Raw genomic sequence first — 19019 nt, forward strand, 5'->3', positions numbered from 1 at the left:
CTCAAAAAGATACACATATAGAGCAATATTCAATCTCGGTACGTTTTGGCGGCATAACGGCGTAGTTTCTCGGTACCGGTCAACTCAAACTTCAATAATCAGTAACCATAACTCATAATCATCATCATAAACACATGATAGTACTCAAAATCTGCATATCTTAACACTAAGCATGCTGGAAATAGCAACAATAGCATACAATGTCCGCTATTCGATCCGGTTACGAATATACGTTGCTTAAAATCTCAAGAACATATTATGGAGCTCAATTCATCATTCTCCCAACACATATATATCAAAACATGTTGAAAGTCAACAATACTTACATCCCTTTGTAGCACTTGATGAGAGGAGCGATAATTTATGTTTGGATTGAAGTTGGGATGGTTAAATCTTGCACAAGCTAGCTTTGGAGATGAAAGAGCCTTCCCTTTCCTCTCACTCTCTCCCTCGATTCCTGACTGATGGAATTGCTGAAATGAAGACTCAGCACAATTATATATATATATATATGTCATGTGTCTTCATAGAATTCAAAGGTGGATTTCTCGCATGCAGCACCGCGGGTGCGGTCACTCTTCACCGCGGGTGCGCTGTGCCCACGGCATGCCTTTCATTTTCTGAAATTCGACGACCGCGGGTGCGGTACATATAAGACCGCGGGTGCGGTGACATTACCGCGGGTGCGGTGACGTTTGCACCGCGGGTGCGGTGTCATTTCTGTAATTAATTCCCAACTCTCTGTCCATCAACCGCGGGTGCACTCTGTCTTGGACCGCGGGTGCGGTGACCCTACTGTAAAAATGGTTAACTTTCTGTCCATGCACCGCGGGTGCGGTGCTTCTCTAGGCGCGGGTGCGGTCCCTTTCTTCCAGCAACACTTCATCTTTTCATTTTATCCACATACAATCTAGGGCATTACATTTCTCCCCCTCTTAGATATTAGTTCGTCCTCGAACGTGAAATCAATTAATCAAAGTATGTACGAACAGCAGTAAAGTCAAAAGCTGAATCAATACTCACATCATGAGAATAACTCGGGATATTTCTGTTTCATATCTGCTTCTGTCTCCCAAGTCGCTTCTTCGGTGCCATGACGACTCCACTGGACTTTCACTAGGGGAATAGTCTTCGTTCTGAGCTGTTTCTCTTTCCGATCAAGAATCTGTATCGGTTGTTCAACATAACTCAATGTCTGATCCAGCTAAGCTTCGTCAGGCCGAATGACATGAGAACAATATGGCATGTATCTACGCAGCATCGATACATGAAAAACGTCATGTATCCCGGATAGAGAAGGAGGAAGAGCTAGTCGATATGCTCGATCGCCAATCTTTTCAAGAATCTCGTATGGACCGATGTATCTAGGAGACAAATTTCCCACGCTTGCCAAATCTGACAATGCCTCTGAAGGGAGAAATTTTCAAGAATACTCTGTCTCCCTGTTCAAATACTAACGGTCTACGTCTGATATTGGCATACTTGGCCTGTCTATCATGTGCCGTCTTCATTCTTTTCTGGATTATCTTCACTTTCTCAGTCATATCACGAATCATATCAGGCCCAAGTTCTGGTGCCTCAGAGATATCATCCCAATATAGAGGAGATCTGCATTTCTTGCCATACAACGCCTCAAACGGTGCCATCTCTATGCTCGTTTGATAGCTGTTGTTGTACGAGAATTCACACAACGGTAGTGAATCTTGCCAACTAGTGCCGAAATCTAGCACTACAGCTCTCAACATGTCCTCTAAAGTCTGGATAGTCCGCTCTGACTGTCCGTCTGTCTGGGGATGATAAGCAGTGCTCAGGTGCAATATCGTACCTAAAGCCTGCTGCAGACTGTGCCAAAAGTGAGAAGTGAATCGTGGATCACGATCTGATACGATAGACTTCGGCACACCATGCAATCTAACTACCTCTCTGACATACAACTCTGCCATCTGATCGTGTCGATATGTCATTCTGTATGGAATAAAACACACTGATTTGGTCAATCTGTCAATAATGACCCAAATCGCATCACAGCCCCGGGATGATCAAGGTAATTTCGTCACGAAATCCATGGAAATGTGATCCCATTTCCATTCAGGAATAGACAAACTCTGAAGTAAACCTCCGGGCTTCTTTCTTTCGGCCTTCACCTGTTGGCAATTTAAGCACTTAGACACATATTCGGCAATATCTGATTTCATTTGTTTCCACCAGAACTGTGTCTTCAAGTCGTTGTACATCTTTCTGCCACCAGGGTGAATGCTGAACCGACTACAGTGCGCTGCTGACAATATTTGTTGTTTCAACTCTGAAGCATCTGGCACTACAATACGGTTATTCACATACAGGACAAAATCATGTACCTGATATTCAGACTGATGTCCTGATCTGACCATCTGAATTGACTGCTGTATATTCCGATCTGTTCTTTGGGCTTCTTTGATTTTCATCATCAAATCTGGCTCAACTTGAATCGTGGCAAGTCTTAATAGTCTACTATCTGTGTCAAATGCTAAACCAGACAAACAACAATCTTCAACTAAATTCGAAACACCTATCGTCGATAAGGATAGGGCACAACCCTTTCGACTCAAGGCATCTGCTGCTGCATTTGACTTCCCTGGATAGTACTTGATCTCGCAATCAAAATATTTCAGTAGATCAAGCCATCTACGCTGTCTCATGTTCAACTCTGACTGAGAAAACAGATACTTCAGGCTTTTATGGTCAGAGTAAATATCAAATTTCTCACCATAAAGATAATGACGCCAGATTTTCAAGGCAAATACGATAGCCGCCAATTCAAGATCATGAATGGGGTATCGAATCTCGTGTGGCTTCAGCTGTCTAGAGGCATATGCGATCACATGACCACGCTGCATAAGAACACATCCCAGCCCTCTGTGAGATGCATTACAATATACAACGAAATCACCAGTACCCGAAGGAATCATCAAGACAGGTGCACTGGTCAGCCTCTTCTTCAACTCTAGGAAACTAGATTCACAATCCGCAGACCACAGAAACGGCGCATTTTTCTGTGTCAACTGGGTAATCGGCTTCGCAATACTGGAGAAATCTTTGATGAATCGTCTATAGTACCCTGCTAGACCCATGAAACTGCGTATCTCTGGCACAGAAGTCGGTCTCGGCCAACTGATCACAGCTTCCACTTTACTCGGATCTACAGAAATACCGTCTCCAGATATGATATGACCCAAGAAGACAACCTGTCTCAGCCAAAACTCACACTTTGACAGTTTATCATACAATCTTTCATTTCTCAATGTTTGCAACACAATTCTCAAATGATTGGCATGCTCATCCAAATTCTTAGAGTACACCAAAATATCATCAATAAAAACAATCACAAATTCATCTAAATATCTCTGAAAGACACGGTTCATCAACCCCATGAACACCGCTGGAGCATTCGTTAAACCGAAAGGCATGACAATAAATTCGTAATGTCCATACCTGGTTCGGAATGCTGTCTTTGGTATATCAATATCTCGTACTCGCAGCTGGTGATATCCAGATCTCAGATCGATCTTGGAATAGATAGATGATCCCTGCAACTGATCAAATAAGTCGTCGATACGAGGCAAATGATATTTTTTCTTTATCGTTGCCTGGTTCAGCTGCCTGTAATCTATACACAATCTCATAGAACCGTCTTTCTTTCGCACAAATAGCACTGGTGCACCCCAAGGAGATACACTGGGTCTGATATATCCCTTGGCTAGAAGATTTTCTAGTTGTGCTTTCAATTCCTTCAACTCTATAGGCGCCATCCTATACGGAGCTCGAGATATAGGAGCGGTACCTGGAATAAGATCAATACTAAAATCTACCTCTCGAGCTGGAGGTAACCCTGGAATCTCGTCAGGAAATACATCTGCAAACTCCCGAACTACTGGCAAATCTGCCAATGTCGGGCTCGATTTCAGTAAATCTACTGAATAAATAAGGAACCCTTCTGCTCCTTGCTGCAACAATCTACTCATAGCCAGAGCATATACTAAGGGAATCCGAGATCTGGAACCCTTACCATAGAATTTCCACTCCTCTGTAATTTCAGGTCTGAATCTGACAATCTTGTGAAAACAGTCTACGGTGGCTCTGTACTTAGTCAGCATGTCAATCCCGACAATACAATCAAAATCAGATAAACCAAGTACAACACATTCTAAATCGATCTCATGCCCTTCATACTGCAGTAAGCAATGTCTAACTGAAGTCACAGATATCAGACCACTTCCCAACGGAGAAGAAATAGACACTACAGTAGACAATGAATCTACAGGCAATGCATGTGTCAATGCAAAACGTTCTGATATGAATGTATGTGATGCACCTGTATCTATCAATACATATGCAGGATAACCGCAAAGAAAACAGTTACCTGCAATCACATCGTCTGGTGCACCTTGGGCTTGCTCTTCCGTCAATGCAAACACCTGAGCTTGTTGTCTGGGAGGTTGCCTCACTGTCTGGCCACCTCTGGCTCTAGGTTGAGACTGTGTAGGCGTGGGCTGGAAGGAATGGACAGACGAAGCTTGTCACTCAGGCTGAGTCACTGATGCTGATGACCCTGCACTCTGAAATCTCTGTGCACCTCTCTGGGGACAGACTTTGGCAAAGTGTCCCTGTTGCCTGCATATGTTACATCTTCCCATCACTCCCTGACACTGCTCTGTGGCATGTCGGCCTCCACAAGTAGTACAATATACATCTGTCACATCTGTACTCTGGCCAGGACCTCTCTGTCTGGACCCACTGGAGCTCGATGAACTGCTCCCTGCTCTCTTGAACTGCTTACCCTTAGCTTTCAAAGAATCTTTCTTCCAACTACTACTGATTCCACTATCAAATCGAGGAGGATGTGGTGGAAACTGTGTGGCGAACTGGTGGCGGTCTCTGACCCTGAACACTATAGGAAGCTCCTCGCTGCCTAATCAAGCCAGCCTCTGCTCCCTTCGCTCGATTCAGCGCCTCAGAAAAAGTGTTGAGTCGCCCTGTGTTCACTAGGGTAAAGATATCCGGATTCAAACCATTTATGAACTGATCGGCAATTGCCTCATCATTCCCTGCTACGTGAGGTGCAAATCGAAGCAAGGACGAGAATTTGGCAACATACTCCTCTATGTTCCACTGGCCCTGACTCAAGTTGGCAAATTCGGCCCCTTTGTCTTTTCGATACGACACTGGAAAGAAACGTTTATAAAATTCATCTTTAAAGACTTTCCAAGTAATATCAATACCTCGATGTTCTAAGGCTCGTTTCGCCATTAGCCACCAACTCTTGGCCACTTCTTGCAATTGATGCCCAATCAGCTTCACCTACGTTCATCTGTATAGGCAATTGATTCAAATAACATCTCTATATCATCCAACCAGCTTTCACAATCCACTGCATTTTCTGTGCCCTTCAAGGTAGGTGGATGGAATGATTGAAATCTCTTCAACAAAGTCTCCATCGGTGTCGCAGTAACATCCATCTGAGTACCTGACGTACTACCCTGTTCTGGCACTTGTCTTGCAGCTGGTTGCAGTATCCTTCTAGGCGGCATATCTGATTATCAAACAGATTAAGATACAATCTATACAATCTGTCTCAGCCCTCCTCTGATCATATACCTCTGATCCAGAATCGGTTCTGATTCAGTCTTTACAAGTATATGCTGTAAATCAACTCAGATACAATACAACATATAATAGGGAAAGCATTAAATCATGCTAGCACCTCAAAAGCAAGGAAGAAGACTCGATCTACCCCGCTCATTCTATTCTATCTCAGTCTACAGAACCTACTGCTCTGATACCACATGTTGTGGGGACCCGGGCTCTAACTCAATTCTTTTCGGGATTAATAGGATCTTTATTCAAAAATGTGGGTCAAAATTTTGCTTTTTAACATTAATTCAAATGTATATAAACAAGCACAAGATAGTTCTTCATTTTATTTCAATAAACCTAATTACATGTCTTGTTCTAATACATTCATACAAACTAATGTTCAATCCCAACCATAATCAAAATATAGTACATGTCTAGTAAAAGAAACCACTAGTAATCTGCTGCGCCCGAAGTCACCACGCTATCTCGATCTCTCATATCTGTCGTGACCCTGATCCTGCCCCACCTGTTGTTATGCACACATACAGACATAACAACAGCCGGAAACTCCGGTGAGAACAAATCCCAGTATAAAACATGTATACATGCTGATACGAAATCATAAATCATGCATGAAAGCAATAACAATGGCTCCATAGTCTATGAAACCGATCTATCTAAACATGCACCCCAAATCAAATCATGTCTTGACTCGAATCGACTCTACTCTAGGGATCCCGATGTGAATAAGACGCCATTGTCTGTCACCTACCCTCCCAATCGGGGTAACTGTACGTCTTATTCCTAGACTTCGGTCATGTCTGTATCGAATGTCTACAATCGGAGTGAATCTGATCCGAATCGTCGATACCACCGAACATCTAGTTTAGCAAGTCTGCCAATGACTCTCCTATCTCAAAGGCTTGAATATAAATCTATAAACAAGACATCATCATATCAAGAGATTTGAATATAAATCTATAAACAAATCACAATCATATCAAAATATAAACAATAATTCTAGTATGTGATTTGGTTGGGAAACTCAAATTAAATCTCATTTGAGTTGTGTCTTCCCCAAACAAAACATGAGTTATACCTTTCGTCGCACAATCTCTGTCGATATCGAAGTCTCGATGTCAAAGTCGCCAATACAAATCTGAAATGGCATATATAAAATGCACCATATCAACTTCTAACTCAAAAGGATACACATATGGAGCAATATTCAATCTCGGTACGTTTTGGCGGCATAACGGCGTAGTTTCTCGGTACCGATCAACTCAAACTTCAATAATCAGTAACCATAACTCATAATCCTCATCATAAACACATGATAGTACTCAAAATCTGCATATCTTAACACTAAGCATGCTGGAAATAGCAACAATAGCATACAATGTCCGCTATTCGATCCGGTTACGAATATACGTTGCTTAAAATCTCAAGAACATATTATGGAGCTCAATTCATCATTCTCCCAACACATATATATCAAAACATGTTGAAAGTGAACAATACTTACATCCCTTTGTAGCACTTGATGAGAGGAGCGATAATTTATGTTTGGATTGAAGTTGGGATGGTTAAATCTTGCACAAGCTAGCTTTGGAGATGAAAGAGCCTTCCCTTTCCTCTCACTCTCTCCCTCGATTCCTGACTGATGGAATTGCTGAAATGAAGACTCAGCACAATTATATATATATATATGCCATGTGTCTTCATAGAATTCAAAGGTGGATTTCTCGCATGCAGCACCGCGGGTGCGGTCACTCTTCACCGCGGGTGCGCTGTGCCCACGGCATGCCTTTCATTTTCTGAAATTCGACGACCGCGGGTGCGGTACATATAAGACCGCGGGTGCGGTGACATTACCGTGGGTGCGGTTACGTTTGCACCGCGGGTGCGGTGTCATTTCTGTAATTAATTCCCAACTCTCTGTCCATCAACCGCGGGTGCACTCTGTCTTGGACCGCGGGTGCGGTGACCCTACTGTAAAAATGGTTAACTTTCTGTCCATGCACTGCGGGTGCGGTGCTTCTCTAGGCGCGGGTGCGGTCCCTTTCTTCCAGCAACACTTCATCTTTTCATTTTATCCACATACAATCTAGGGCATTACAAGCGCACCGGACGAGCGTGTTGCTGGGCGAGTATGCGCGCAGAGGCGAGCGGCTCGGCGAGCGAGTGTGCACCCTGGGCGAGCGTCTTGGCGGCGAGCTTACGATGTGGGCGAGCGTGCACCTGTGCGTTCGGGCGAGGGTGAGCTGGATGCTCGGGCTAGGGAGAGCTTGGAGCTGGCAGGGGCGAGCGGCGAGCGTGGAGCGTGTAGGGGCGAGGGCATGCGCTCGTGCAGGGGCGCTCGCCGGGCTCGGCGAGGGCGAGCTCGTGGCTTGGGCTTGCGCGAGGCACGCTGCAGGGCTCGGGCGAGGCGCACACTTGCTAAGACGAGGGGTGCGATGGCTCGAACGAGAGTGGGACGGCGCGCAGTGGTGGCCGGGGCGGCGGACTAAAGTGACGGTGGAGTGGTTATGAGGCGGCGCTAGGGTTAACGCGCAGGTAAAGCGTGGGCAAGGAGGAGCTGGTGAATGAATTTCAGCAGAAATTTTTGTGGGAGAAGTAAGAATGAAATGAGAAGGTAGCCTCTATTTATAGGGGAGCTCAGCCCATACCTTACCATATAGGAGGAGATTGTGATTTGATTTGATATCTTTCCCTCCAGATTAAGATTGAGATTTGATTTGTTTCCAAATCTTGGGAGACTGGAGAATGGCAAGAAAAATGCACGGCCTCACCCTTGCGAGTGCTTATTTCTGAAAAAATTATGGGGGCGTTGCCCCCACACCCCCACGACCTGACCGGGCAGGTCGATCCCCGTAATTTTCGCAGCGGCAAATATCGTTCGTTAACGACAAACGAAATAAATTTTTCTATTATGTACGTCCTCGTCGCCGATAAACCAAGGACAACACAACTAATCGAACTTTGAACCTACGATTCAGTTCGACTCGGGAGGGGGAGACTGATGATACCCCATGGATGGGCCTAGCCCAGATGGAAGACATGGATGGGCCCACTACTCTTGGCTCATCCCTAGCCCAAATGGAAGACAAGCCCATCAAGGGCCCAGGTATCTTCCTATAAATACCAGGTTTGATTGTTCAGTTAAGCTATTCACTATATTGTTTTCAGCAGCGCCCTTAGCTGTTCCCCCCATATATCCTAAGTCTCTGACTTGAGCGTCGGAGGGGCTACGCCAGGACACCCTCCTGGCCCCCTCCTAACGGTCTTATTTGTGATTTCAGGCCCAGGGTAATTTTGAAGCCCGTGTCTGGATCAGTGACGTTTGCGTGGATCGGACCCTAAATTTCCTGTGAGTATCAGGGACGAAGTCGAGAATTTTCTCCAATTTTCGTCGAAATTTGGAGAATTCTACAAATCGATAAAGAATCATTATATTTTTTTTATCCATTTTACATAAAAATTGGGTTAGATTGATTTTTTTTTCTTTTTTTCTTTTTTTGGATAAAGGTTGGCGTAGAAGATTGAGAGGCATGAAGTTTATGTCATATAAAATGAGGTATTTATAAAAAAAATTTATACAACGACTAAATTAGACGTTTTACGGTCGAAATTTCAAAAAAAAAATTATCTGAAAGAGAAATTTTAAAGATTTTTTTATATTATAATAAATGATAATGCTATTGATAATTACATTATGATTTTTATCTGAAAGAGAAGTTTTAAAGAAAATTTTATGAAAAACTTTAAAATTTATTAATGTCTCTTTTATTAATAAATAAACACACCATGAAATGTCCTCCCCAACCAAGCTTACAGCCGCACTATTTTACACAAACAGAATGAAGCAACAAAGCCAACTGTTGACAGAAATGGATGAAACAAACATAAGACCCCAAGTTATGAGACGATCTACAAATTGATGTAGTCAAAACCCTTTTCAGAAAATGCTTCCATGAGCATAGGCAAGAGTTTTCCAAGCATGATCTTGAAGCACATTGAGCTTCCTTTCTGATCAGTTTCTTGTTCAGCATTCTTGTTACCGCTAGCTGCTGGCAAAAGGATACCTCACAGTAGCTCCTTGCATATACGCCCAACAAGTCGATAAAATATTCCTAAAATGCTGATCCACAAGTTCCTCAACATGCCGTTCCAGCCGAAACAGGCAGTGTTTTAAGATGCATGCAGTTAAAACACAATATCTTGGCTATGCTAAAGGCCTTTATCAATTTAGTTACGTTGGGTGGTTTGTTGAGTAGGTATAAGAAAAGCAAAGACGATAATAGAAATATATATAGCAGTCTTCTTATGATCTTGGGGTCTTTCACAATCCAGGAACACGTTTGATAGAATGATTGATAAAGATTAATTAATTAGTTTTCTATAAGAGAAAAACTTAGCAGGTCTCTGGTGGTAACAAAATAATTGGTTTACTTAATGGGTCTTCTCGCTTCAATTTACTTGTAAAAAATTTCATTTATAATGATTAATAATGATAATAAGTCTTTTGTGAGATCGTCTCAGTTATCTATATTCATGAGACGAGTCGAACGGACCTCCTCATATCTACCATGAAAAGTAATATTTTTTTACATAAAAAAACATTTTTCATCAGTGATGTTGAGTTGAATATCTAGTATCACAAAAATAATATGCAAGACATAATACGTTGTATAAATGGTAAAATATTAATGTGTATAAAACTAAATTAGTTTTGCTGCTATACTAAGAAGCGGGGATAGCTCAGTTGGGAGAGCGTCAGACTGAAGATCTGAAGGTCGCGTGTTCGATCCACGCTCACCGCATTTTGAGTGTTTGTTTAGTTTTTCCAGATTGAGCCTCATTTTTCATTAAACAAAATATCCACACCTTCAACCTCAGAGACCAGTAACACTTGATCACCTGGCCCATTTTTGCTGTCCATTTTGCTTGTTTTGAAATTCCCATCGGGCATGGGAATTTTTTTTTATGATGAATATTAGACATGTCCTTTTCAAAAAAAACAAAAATAAGACGTGGACATTTTTATAAGAAATTACTAGAGTCGGTCATTTCGATAATATAAGATAATATATAGGTCTAGAATTCTATTTAGCAAAAAACTTTTTTTTTTCCCTGTCGAGGTTTGAGGCTAATCAACGCAAGTGGCCAGTCGATTTATTATTATAATATTATTATTATTACCCCAAGTCTTGGCATTACAAAACTGAACCAAAGGATCTGTCACGATCTTTCCTAAGCTCTAAACCAAAACTTGCGGAACATTCCACATGATGCTACGAATTCTTACAATAGGATGAGACTAAGACCTACGTTGAACAGAAGATCGAGAGTGGAAATAAGACATAGAACTTTCCAAATTCACACCACTTGGACGGCGGCGGGTCTATGGAAATTCGAAAAAGCTCCCATCATGTCCAATGTTAGCATGGATGATACTCTGGGACGGGCTACACGGCCCGAATCCCCCACCGATAAGGGTGAAGCAGACGTCAACCTTTCGCAAGTTTTTAGCCACTTGGCTTGCATGTAACGATGCTTTCTCCACGGGCCCAAGTGGATTTTTTTCTCCTTCATGCACTTCTTGGCGGCGGCACACAGAATCTTTAACAACCCCAGCAGCCTTTCTATTTTTCCCACGTATATTTCGGGGAGACTTTTGATGAGCTTGTTGTACTCGTCGTTTGCTCGGGCCATCTCGAACTCAGCCCGAAAGTTTAGGCTCGATTATCACTCGCACTTCTTTCTTTGAATTCGATGTGTCCACCACGTCCAAGAATGTGTGTTCCCCTGCAAAAAGTATCAAAGTTTTGGCTATTTTTAATCAAGGAACGCATGAGCAACTAATAAACTCCATCCACCTGGTTTTCTTTTTTGAACTGTTAAATATTCAGTTTGTGACATGAAAATGATTGAATGTTCTCTGAGTTTTACTGTGGTACAGATAGATCCACACAGATTCACCTGATCAATATTTTAAATTTAGTTTTCCTGATCTGTTCAAGAAAGTTGAAGGAAGGTGCGAAAAGGACCCTTGTATTATTTTAAGTGTAAAATATCAATGCCGCACGTTAAATTTTTGTCAATTTGTATTAAAACAAAGAAGATTTTGCCATTTTGCTGCCAATTGCAGCTCAAAATATCATAGGCCATTCATTAATAAGAAGAGTAGCAAATGGTAACTTCCGGAAATTTATCTCCAAACATGGGACTTTGTTGAACGATCGAGTAGAACAACATAGAGAAAAGATAATAAAAACATCGACTTTCAATAGAAATATAAATATTAAACCTGAGGGAAAATCAGGCGTGCTTCTCCACTTAGACTTGCAAATTGCACAATTGAAACCAGCAACTTGGAGGCGGCGGACGGACCTCCTCCATCAGACATTTCCGGCAACCAAACTCAAATGTTCTGCCGCAAACGCAAACATTCCCCGACAGTTGCGCTTCTTTCAACGCTTCTTTGGTGATATTTCTGATTCTTGTTTCTAAAGAACTTGTTCTCCAAACCACATCCTTTAAAAAATTCGTTGAAGATAAGGAAATAATTTTTGATGATCACTCACCATTAATTTAAACATGATATAATCAAGGACTTACTTGCAGCAGTTGATGTTGAGTTTCCCAGAAGTCATCACTATCTTCAACGTTCCCATTTCGGTTCTCTTTCTCTTCTTCTTCTTCTTCTTCTTCTTCAGCATCATCGACTATGCTCGCCGCCGGAGACAATCCCTCGTAATCTTCGCACAAAAACTCGAAAACTGTATCGGTGAAACTAATGGCGACCTGGTCGCCGGGAATATTCATTTCACCGGTGTGACACGTCAGAATCCGGTGGTTTATCGGGATTCTGGTCATTACTCCGGCTCGTGAAGTCTATGGGAGTAGATTTTTTGGGGGATTCAGCAAATTCTGACCTCTCGATGAGGAAAGCAAATGGGTTTAAATAATAAATATGGAACAGAGAGTGGACAGTGTGGGACCCAACAAACTTACGTGGACAAACAACCGTTTGAGGTATAAATCTGAGTAAGTACGTGGCGAACGACGATTGACTGTCTAAATTGGTGAACCAGACAGCCAAGATCCACGTCACTCGAGGACAATAATTGGATCGACCTAGAAACCTTTGGATATGCTCGGACGAATATCCAAAACCCCAACACTAAAATTCTATTTGTTCTACAATAAAAAAAACTATAAAAATATTATATTTATTTTTTAACGACTCCCTTATCTGAATCTCGGATGAATCAATTTTTTTATAACAAAATTTATATGTTAATTTTGAATAATTTTATATTACTTTCTTATTAATCGAGTTACTCAATTTAAAAATTTATAGAATTTAAAATGGGTTAAAGCAAATATCTTGTTGACAGCATCATCTTTGCGACTAGATCTACATGCATCACTACATTCCATGAGTCGGTCTATTTTATTTAAATCTTTGCCCGAAATAATGGGTTTGTATCAATATTTGATTTTCTACCGGGAATGAGAAATAAAAATGTTTGAAGCAAATTAAAATATGTGATGATAATTCAAATTATATATATATATATCTGTGTGTGTGTAGATTTTGGAAATATAAAAATTTTAATTTATTGTCTTGAAAATAAATAAATAAATTTTTACATCGAGTGAAATTCTACATAATAATAATGATAAAGATAATGATTCATGGTCTGTAGCAAGTGTGGTTAATATCATTCTTTTCCAAACTGTAAAAGTTGGTTTAGTTAAAACTTCGAATAAAAACAAATCAAAATGAACCCGACTATGTTAATATAAAAAATCATGTGATAAATTCTATTAATTTAATAGTATGTCTCTTGTAAGACGATCTCACGAATCTTTATCTATGAGACGGGTCAATCATACACATATGCACAATAAAAAGTAATACTATTAGCATAAAAGTAATACGTTTTCATAAATAACCCAAATAAAATATATGTTTCACAAAATATGATCCATGTGATCATCTCACACAAATTTTTGTTTTAGAATTTTATAAAACTGATAAAATACGATTTGATACAAAAAAAAAAATTTAATGTAAAATGGAACAAAATAGCTGTTGAACACTAGATTTTTATTAATGGATTTGCCGAATGGGATGATGATGTGGGGCCAGCTTACTTCGGTTGACTGTAAACGCGGCGCCAAGACACTGGTCGAGTTTTTGTTGCTTTCGGGGAATTCGCACAAATTATTTCGGGGGCATTTTGGTCTTTGTAGTCGAGCAATCATTCACTCACAGATGAGCCAATCGAGATAGGATGAAGATGGTGAATACTATATACTATATAATATAAAATGCATGACAAGTTGTGGAAAATACCCTTTTCTGGTTTCTACCTCTTCAATTTTTTCAAAAAATAAAAAATAAAAAAAAATTCAACAGCAAACACGATAATTCGATCTTTATATTAAAAAAAGGTTTTATTTATTTTCAATTTTTTTTTCCATTGGATAGAACCGATTATAGGTAGATTCATAATTCTTGAAAATCGAATATTGTTTGAGAAAATCAGGTACGAGGTCTAGTAATTATCCACTCATCTGACTTAATTATCATCATTACTTAACGACAAGTGAATTATTGATTATTTAATACTAATTACGCAATCAACTTGTGAAAATCAAGTATATTATAAACTCATATTGGTTGGTATATTTATCTGTTTAAGAGTTGGCAAATTCAAGGTCTCCTCGTACGATATGGCATTAAAAAGCCAAGTGGATAAACTTTAACCCATATTATAAACGTGTGATGATATTTCCAAATAATAAAAGTGAGACGATCTCACGTATCGTATTTTGTGAGACGGATTTCTTATTTGGGTCATTCACGAGAAAAAATTATTTTTTATGCTATTACTTTTTAGAGTAGGTCTCTTGTGAGACGGTCTCAAGAATTTTTACCTGTGAGACGGGTCAACCCTACCGATATTCACTATAAAAAGTAATATCCTTAGCATAAAAAATAATATTTTTCATGGATAACCCAAATAAAGATCCGTCTCACAAAATACGACTCGTGAGAACGTCTCACACAAGTTTTTGCCTACTTTTTATTGTGAATATCAGTAGAGTTGACATGTCTCAAAGATAAAGATATGTGAGACCGTCTCACAAGAGACTTACTCAATAATAAAAACATCTAATTTCCATAATTTCATTTTAAATTCAAAGAATTAAGGTTATAGGCGGCCGAGATATTTATTATTATTAATATACACGTGATCATTATGCTGTTTTGGCTTCCTTATCCTTCTACGTTATCCATTCTCTCCTATGGACCAAAACCTCTATAATTGGATTATTATATGTGGAATTATGGATGAAACTTACCCACAGCCATAGGCTAATATTATTAGTCATTTAATTATTGTTGTCATTAAGTTTTCGTTATAAAAAAATATATTGGACAATAGATTATTAGTTAGAACAAGCCTTAAGGTGATAATATATAATTCACTTTTGTGATGGTGCATGTTAAATAACTCCAATTTGGATTTATTTGAAAATGGAGTGGGTAAGATTAAGGAAGACAACAAAATAATGATAAAATCAGATAGTGATTTCATTATCAAGTATCAAGATAATATATGACCTTCTCGAGCAAGCTTATTATATATAACTTGTGTAATATGATTTATCTGAATAACGTAGTTTGAAAACTATTAGTTAGACCGAGAGTTTAGCTAATGCATACTGAATAGTAACGGCTGCAAGATCTCGCGCCATTGTAGAAAGGAAAAAAACTAGGGTGACATTTGACATCGTATCATATATATGTAAAACAATGTAGAATACCAAATTATCAAAATATGTCTAGTAATTGCATCGAGTGATTCTGGTTTGGTTTTTCTTTCTTTAGAGCGTTACTAATTTTTCGGAACAGGTTGATCCAATATGTGATTATGATTTTTCTCATATAAAAAAAAGTAACTAATTTTAATTTAAATTTTTATAATGCCTTAGAATAACTACCTTTGAGGACACCAAAATATTTAATTCCATAATTACCCTTCTTACTCTACTAAAAACCTTTTCAAATCACTCCATATTTTAAATATAAAAAAATCAAAACAAAATTTTCCTTTTAAATCGAACAACTTTTCTAAATCGAAAATAATTTCGTGTTAAGTATTTAGTTTTATTTAATCAAATTAAATATAATAATAGCACATTATTACAATAAATTTTTATTAAGAAGCATTTTTTTAATAATTAAGACACATTTTGGATCACATGTTGCTGGGCTGCCCTTTTAACTGTGTGTAATATACTGATATCCAATCACATTGTTGGGTTGGATTCCTCAGCTAATACACTTCAAGAAAATACACAACAATTATTGAGAACACCACATACAATAATGCACACCAGAATCACGTGGTTCGGCTAATGGTTAGCCTACATCCACAAGTACAAGCTTTGATCTCTTATGCAGGAATTACAAATAAAGTCTTCCTGTATCAACCTCTATCTTCTCTCTCTTCGATCACCTTGAACTCTCTCTGATTATTTTCTCACTTGATGGTTCTGAGATCAAAAGAATTGTGTGCCATCTCTGGTTTCACCAGCCTTTATATTCATTGACTTGTGCTTCCAGTTACGATTGTTAGCCTCCCTTTCTGTTTTGGCCCTACAGAATCTTACCAGATTAACAACTTCCAGTTATGGCCACTTACCGGAATGATCCGTTGCTATATTTGCAAACAAAGTGAGCCAACTTACAGGCACCATCTTCAACAATCTCCACCATGACAATAAAATTGGTTGTTCTCTAACCCCCTTCCTTGTTAAGACCATTCCACCACCTTGATCAAGTCAAGACAGCATGAGCTTGACTTGAGGCAATGCTTTTGTCAACATGTATGCAGGGTTATCCTCAGAATGTATATTTTCAATTAGTACCTCACTTTTTGAGGTTACATCCCTTACAAAATTTAGCTTGACATCAATGTGCTTCGACCTTTTGTGATATACTTGATGCTTTGTTAAGTGTATGGCACTTTGATTATCATAATGCACCACTAGGCTTTCTAGATTAATCCCCCAACTTAGTTGTCATTCTTTTTTGCCAAAGTGTTTCCTTCACTGCTTCGGTGATAGTTACTATACTCTGCCTCCGTTGTAGACAAGGTCATCCACAGATTGCAAGGAAGTTTTCCAACTGACAACTATTCCAAACAAATAGAATACAAATCCAGTTAATTATTTTCTTGTATCCACACTTCCACCATAATCTGAGTCCACATATCCAACTATTGGACACCATTCTGCCTCGTCTTTAAAATAAGAGTCCTAGGTTAGAGGATCTTCTTAGATATCTCAAAACCCATTTCAAAGCATCCCAATGACGCAGTCCTGAATTTGCCATGAATCTCGAAACTACACTGATGGAATGTGCTAAGTCAGGCCTACTGCTTGTCATTGCATATATGATACTCCCCACTTGACTTGCATAAGGTATTTGATATGTTTCTTTCGTTTCATCCTCTGTCTCTTGTGAATGCTTGGCAGAAAGTTTGAATTGTTGGCCAAGAGGGGTTCTAATCGGCTTGGATTCGTGCATTCTAAACCGTTGCTGAACCTTGTTTATATATGGACTCTGATGAAGAAACTTCTTGTTATTTTTCCTGTCCTTTCTCATCTCCATCCCAAAGATTCTCCTAGATTCACCAAGAACTTCATATCAAACTCAGAACTTAGAAGTTGTTTGATAGGGTGTATTTCATCCTTACTTGCACTGGCAATCAACATATCATCTATGTTACAAAAGTAGATATAGCCTGACAAGTTATCTTCCCCCTTCATATAGACACAGCTGTCGTAGCTACATCGAGTGAAATTTATCTTGATCATAAAATAATCGAATCTCTTGTACCATAGCCTTGGACTTTGTTTAAGTCCACAAACTGATTTCTTGAGGCGCAAACTTTCCAGAGTTGGCTCAAGTGCTATAGCCTTCGGGCTGGTTCATGAATTTCATCTCCTCGAGTTCCCGATGCATGAAGTCTTTTTTTACATCGAGTTACTCTAATTCCAGTTTATATTGAGCTGTCAAAGCTAATATAATTCGAATAGAACAATGTTTGACAACATGAGAGTAGATCTCATTAAAGTCTACTCCTTCTTGTTGGGTAAATCCCTTTGTAACTAGCCTAGTCTTGTACCTCGTCTCTTCCTTTCCTGCATACACCATCATTGATTTTATATATGATTTTATATATCCATTTGCAACGCACTATGCTTTCATTTTATGGTTTGTTATCCAGCGTCCAAGTTTGATTCTTTTCCAAATAATCAATTTCCTTTTGCATAACTTTGAACCATTATTTTTATCTTTGCATAAGATGGCTTCTTTGTATGTGGATGGCTCAATGAACTCTATGCTTTCTACCACAGATAAGGTATAATGGACTAAAGTCAGCATGACCAAACCCTTCTGGTGGTTTGATGACCCCTTTCTGTCTGTCTCTGGTTAGCCAATAGGACCCGGAGTCATGATCTTGTTGAGGTTCTGTCGAGTCAACTTCCTGGTGAATTTGTTCATCTTCTTGCACTATGGTTTCACCTGGAAGCTCGACCTCAACTTGTGAATTGATTTCAGCCCCTTTATCACTGGATGCAGAATTGCTATTGTTCAGATAACCCATTCTGGTCTTATTAAAGACAACATCTCCTAGCTCTTTCAACCAGTTTGTCTTCTTTACATGAGAGCATGCTAAGCAACCAAAAATTCTGATATTGGAATAATCTGCGGAAGAACCACTTCAAACTTCCATTGGAGTCATAAACTCTATTGCCCTTGATGGACACCGATTTATTAGGTAGGCTGCGGTGGTAATAGCTTCCCCCAAAAAGGTCTTTGGCAGGTTTGCATTGAGTATCATGCAACGAACCCTTTCCAAGAGTGTGCGATTCATTCGTTCGGCTAAACCATTTTGTTGTGGTGTTGAACTCAGTGTTCGGTGTCTTGTAATACCATTCTTGGAACAAAATTCCTTGAATTATTCTGGCATATATTCAAGGCCATTGTCTGTTCTTAAATACTTCAGCTTCCACTCCAACTTATTCCCAGTATGCTGAATCCAATTCCTGAACTTGGTTATGGCCTCATCCTCGATTTTAAGTATATATACCTAGACACACCTTAAGTAACATCTATGATAGACATGAAATATTTTCCACCTCCATGAGTAAGGGTTCTAGATGGTGCCCATAAATCGGAGTGCACATACTCAAATGGCTAGTTGTGGTGTGTTTAGCTTGAGTGAACTTATCTCTTTTGGCCCTTCCCAATATACAATGTTCACATAGATCTAACTTCTGAATTTTATGACCACATAACAGATTTTGTTTAT

General features: G+C 39.5%; 1 non-coding gene and 1 pseudogene across 1 annotated transcript; one reads left to right on the forward strand and one right to left on the reverse strand.

The window, feature by feature from the left end:
- Positions 1-10363: 10363 nt before the first annotated feature.
- TRNAF-GAA (transfer RNA phenylalanine (anticodon GAA)) lies at positions 10364-10436 on the forward strand. The gene has a single exon. It is a non-coding gene; the product is annotated as a tRNA-Phe (tRNA).
- Positions 10437-10753: 317 nt separating this feature from the next.
- Positions 10754-12441, reverse strand: LOC142537795 (uncharacterized; annotated as a pseudogene).
- Positions 12442-19019: the final 6578 nt, after the last annotated feature.

This window comes from Primulina tabacum, chromosome 2 (assembly GCF_025594145.1).
Source record: "Primulina tabacum isolate GXHZ01 chromosome 2, ASM2559414v2, whole genome shotgun sequence".
Classification (NCBI taxonomy): Eukaryota; Viridiplantae; Streptophyta; class Magnoliopsida; order Lamiales; family Gesneriaceae; genus Primulina; species Primulina tabacum.